Raw genomic sequence first — 5,272 nt, forward strand, 5'->3', positions numbered from 1 at the left:
GAGTAGCGGTTTCATCCCGTTAGAACTACCCAGGAGAAAATGGTTTGGTGTGAGCGCTTCGTCTCCGCAGTGGTCGAGCGGTATGTAAGTCAACGGTCGTGAAGGTATGATCGATTCAATCTCCATTAAAGCGCCGCGGAGCAATTCGTCGGAGGGACGTGATGCTAGCAATACCCTCGACAGGAGCGCACGAGGCGCTCCCAGGCAACGCCCATATCCGGTGAGGCCGGTGGTATGAATTTCCACTGCATAGAGGAATTCGTAAAGGTGCTCTGAAGCTTTTCCTTGTCTATTTCCCTGAAGGCCGTGGTGAGTTCTAGCTGCGTTGCTTTAAAATTAGTGGCGTTGTCGCTCCAGAACTCGCATGGTACCCCTCGTCGGGCCATAAAACTTCGAACGGTGAGAATTCACGAATCCGTAGACAACGAATAAGCTATATCTAAGTGCTCGGCTCTCGTCGTGAGGCATGTGAAGAGCACTCCATACCTCTTCTCAGTACTCCTGCGTACCGCTACTAGTAGAGGACCGAAGTAATCTACCCCCACGTATGTGAACGGACGAACGAATGCTGTTACTCGTGCCGGGGGTAGACAGCTCATTTTCGGTGGTCGTGGTTTTGCATTGCGAAGTTGACATACTTGACAGTCACGACGTACCTTTTTGACCACTGCTCGTAGTCGACGTATGTACAAAATTTGCCGTAATTCATTTACTACTGTCTCTGCGCTTCCGTGGGGATACTTGATATGGTAGTCCAGAACAATCAGGCGAGTTATGTTATGGTTTCTAGGCAATATAACTGGATCCGGATGCCCTACCAGGCTGACCCTGCCACTGAGTCGTAGGACGGAGACCTCATTCAAGTACGGTGAAAGCTTATATATAGAGCTCGTTCGGCTTACTGGTTTTCCCCTCGAAAGTACGGCGATTTCATCCCAAATACGTCCGACTGAGCCTCTCTCCACAAATTTATTTCGGCGCGCTTAAGGTCATCTCGATCAATTAGTCGACGAAGCGAAGGGCTTGATTTGCGGTAGAGCGTCCAGATACGAAAACTTAGAAATACTGTTGCTGTTACACGCAGAAGGCGGGACCATCGAGAGAAACGTTCGTGTATTGCCAGGTACTCGTGATGTGGTAGGGCAGCGCCATGGTAACCTACATATCGAGATCTAAGCTCTTCGTAGGTTGTTTCAGTGTATGTCATTTGGCCAGTGTATTCCCTCCCGTCGCAAGAAGTGCGGTCCTCTGAACCATCGACTTTCGCTAGATATCTCCGGTGATGTGGACCATTTGGTAGCGTCGTCTGCCACATTTTGCAGTGAAGGAAGCCATCGCCAATCCTTCACCTCCGTAAGCTCTAACAATTCGCTTACTCGGAACGCAACGAACTGAGAGTAATCTAGCGCCTAAAACCGCAGCCTGCAACTCAAGTCGCGGGATTGATAGCATTTTCAACGGTGCCACCTTTGCTTTGCTACCCCATAGCGCACAGTCGACGATTCCCTTGTTGTTGTGGCGAAGATAGCATACAGCCGAATAAGCGTTCTCACTGGCATCCACGAAGACGTGCATCTCCAGCTCGGACCCACACTCCACATTTTTAAAATAGCATCTCGGTATTTTTAAGGTCTCTATCTTGAGAAGAAGTCTCACCCATTTCTGCCAACTTAAATACTGTTCGGGAATGCATTCATCCCACCCGCACCCAGATCGCCAAACTTCCTGCAACATTATTTTTGCATAAATGACGCAGAAGTTGAGAAGCCCTAACGGATCGAAGATGCTCATGACTATTCTTAGTACCTCTCTCTTTGTTGGACAGCGGTCATTAAGAAGCAGGTTCTTGTGTTTGTGATTTTGGGCCACGCGGAATGTGAAGCAGTCTTCCTGAGTGGCCCACCATAGGCCTAGAACCTTCTCGGCTGGTATCTCTTGGTCAGAGTTTAAACTTACTTTACGGTCCATATTGTTGATCTTCAACGCTCGCAATACCCTCTCCGAGTTTGAATGCCAGTTCCTGATATGGAATCCACCTTGTTCATGAACGAAACTTACGTCCCTGGCCAGCTGGATGGCCTCCTCCTCAGTGTCGACGCTGTCAAGCATATCGTCGACATAGTGGTTGCCGACAATACACTCCACGGCCCTCGGATGGCTGCTGCGAAATTCTTCCGCGTTTAAGTTCTTCACGTACTGAGCGCTACTAGGTGAACAGGTAGCCCCGAACGTCATCACGGTCATCACGAAAACTGACGGCTTAACAGCTCCTGACTCAAACCACAGAAAACGCTGGTAGTTCTGATCCTGCAATCGTATCCTGACTTGGTGAAACATTTCTTGGATGTCCCCACTCACAGCTATTGCTTTCTGCTGGAACCTTCGCAGGAGAGATACCAGGCACGTAAGCTGATCAGGTCCTTTCAAAAGCATCGAGTTGAGGGACACTCCCTTCGTTCTAGCGGCCGCATCCCAGACGATTCGAAACTTTTGCAGCTTATTTGGGTTACGTACAGGAAATATCGGCAGGTACCAGCACCCCTTTTCCGATAACGCTCCGTCATCTAGAGGTTTGGCGTACCCGTTGGCCACATAGGCTGCAATCTTGCCTGACACAATTTTGGCAAGTTCCGGGTGACGCGCGAGTTTTGCCTGAAAACATTTAGCTCTTCACAAAGCAGATGGTAGGCTATCCGGGAGAGTGGCGTTAGCGTACTTCCAAATAAGGCCGGTTTCAAAGCGACCGTCGATGCGTTTCGTAGTTGACTTCAATTGCTCGATTGCATATTCGTCCTCCTTAGCCATCAGGTTGTTGAATTTTTGCGTGACTTCGAGGTTATCTAAGCATATATAATCCTTGACCACTTGCAGTAGCTCAGCGTCAGCGGCTGTGTCGCAGTCGCAAGTATGAAATGCATGATACCCCGAACGTTGCTGCTGCTTTCCAGTAATCCCTTTCAGCGTCCACCCCATACTTGTCTTTTCGGCTACCGGCTCGCTATCGCTGCCCTCACGTGCGCGGAGACTTAAGCCTAGACGGCTATTGTTGAGGCCAATTAGCAACTTGGGCACAGCGTTTACATAGGAGGGCAATGGTAAGCCCTTCAAGTATGAGTATTTGGTTTGCAAATCGCGTGCGTCGAGCGTCTGGGTTGGTAATTCAAGCTTCCGCACTGTATGTACGTCTTTTAGCACATAACGTTTTTTAGTATAGGCTCCAGAAATATTTAAATCCAGTACTTGGGAGTTGTCCTTATAGCGGTGAGTATTAGCAGTCCATTTGAGGCATAAACGTTGCGAGGCGCCGTTCACTTGTAGTTTCTCCTGCAGCTCAACGTCCATAAGCGTGAGCAAAGAGCCATCATCAAAGAAGGCATACGTCTGAAGCATTTTGCTGTTATTGTAGAGCGTTACAGGCAAAATCCGAAATAGAATTGAGTCAGTTGCACCATCGTGAGAATTAAGCACATGGTTAGCGAGTGGTGAGCTGACCGGTAAAGCCTACTTGTTATAAAGCAAAGGATGATAAATCGAAACGCAACCATCCGTTCCGCATACGGCAGTAGAAGCGCACAGAAGGCGGGGGTGCACCTTTAGACAGCGACGACATATGGAATGCTGGCGTATACGTCTCCACCGTTCGGACCTATTTGCACTCGTGAATGTGTTACATGAGTCAAGAGAACCACAATGCACGGTCCATTTCTCCCCACACTGACGTTACCCGCATGCGCATTCAAGTAGCCGCGTTTGGCAGTAGACTTCGCGGGGGTACAAGGTACGAGCACGCTGTTCGCCCCTTGGGCTAGTTGAAACAGCCAGTCCGCAAAGCTTTCGAGGTTGCATGAAGAGTTTTATTTTGTGCATACCCCAAAACGCTGCTAGCAGTCCCGGTAGTTTATTAACTAATTCTTGCTCTAACTCTGGGTTGTGACACAACATGTTCGACGCCTTCATGGTCGCGCACACGTTTTGAACCTCCAACGCTAGATCAACCAGGGCCTCGAGTCGGTTTTCCTTCACTGCTGGTATTTCACGTATCCTAGTCAGTAGCACAGCGATGATAAGTTCTGGGCGACCGAACTTCATTTTTAGAGTTTCCAGTATCAGGGGTAGAATGTAGCAATAGATTTCTCACGGAATGCAGTGCTGCCCCCCTAGTGATTGACGCAGGCGTAATAAGTTTTCGGCGTCAGAAAACCCGCACATTTCCGTTGTTTGTTGGTAGGAGGCCATAAACAAGGGCCACTCTTCCGGCTTACCATTGAATTTTTGCAAATCTTTACCGAGGCTGGTGCGTGCGGCAAGTTGGTTTTTCGTAAGACAGCGATTAGGCTGTGGCTGCGTCGAAGCGTGTTCGTCTGCAATTTGACTAACACAAAGTTGTGCTGGGCTATTGGTCAGTAATTTTGGTAGCCACGGCGTAGCTGTTCCATGAGCCGTTTGAGTGTGCACTAGTTTCTCGACAATGGAGAGCTTTTCACGCATCGGACTGATATGACGTTGAATGTTGTTGCTACCATCCAGTGTATCTTTTGGATGCAAAGGGGCAGCAGTGGCGCCGTTGTGTGGGTCAGCTGGAGTCTGGCGGTCCGTGGGGGATACTTTCGGTGACGCTGTGGTGGGCACCGTGGGTCCCGTATCATCAAGCCACTTTTGTACCGCGATCGCGTCCAAATCCTCCTCCATATTAGAACATTCGTCCTCAGTTTCTATTTCTCACAAGAGCTTCTTGCGCCTATTGAGCAACTCCTCCTTCCGTCGTAGAATCTGCAGCTCTTCTTCAATAATTTCTGCTTCGGCATATAGTCGGCGAGCCGTTGCTGACTTATTGCTTGCGCTGCTACGTATGGAGGCACCAGCTCCGCGGTCTGCTAGGTCTTTCGTCACTTGGGCTGTGCCTACGTCGGCCGTACGCTTAGTATTAGATGCGGTTGTCCGTTCTTGCCGTTTAGTTGGCCTTGCAGCTGGCGTGCTATTTGAAGCTCCTTTATTTTCTCCCGCTCTTACCATTGTTCTTGATAAAGAACCTGAGCAGTCTGCACAGTGCCAGTCCACGTGCTCAATCGAGGCTATGACGTTCACGCAGCCAAAGTGAAACCAACAATCGCAATCAGCGCAGCAGACCATCTGGGAATTGTCTGCCTTCGAGCAGATTTTACAGCTGTAGCCCTCTTGTTGCTGATTACTTGGCATTTTGTAGATGGTGGCAAATAAGTAAAATATTTCAAAGATGTAAAAATTCAGAGGTTAGATCCCACGCCCAAAGTCT

At 49.2% G+C, this 5,272-nt stretch overlaps 1 protein-coding gene across 1 annotated transcript in view; it reads right to left on the reverse strand.

Moving 5' to 3' along the window:
* LOC118748014 (serine/threonine-protein kinase rio2-like) overlaps nt 1-5,272 on the reverse strand; it is a 47,102-nt gene that overhangs the window by 41,219 nt on the left and 611 nt on the right. The gene's annotated exons all lie outside the window — the stretch shown is intronic.

This window comes from Rhagoletis pomonella, unplaced genomic scaffold, assembly GCF_013731165.1.
Source record: "Rhagoletis pomonella isolate Grant_MI unplaced genomic scaffold, Rhpom_1.0 Rhpom_scaffold_00012, whole genome shotgun sequence".
NCBI lineage: Eukaryota > Metazoa > Arthropoda > Insecta > Diptera > Tephritidae > Rhagoletis > Rhagoletis pomonella.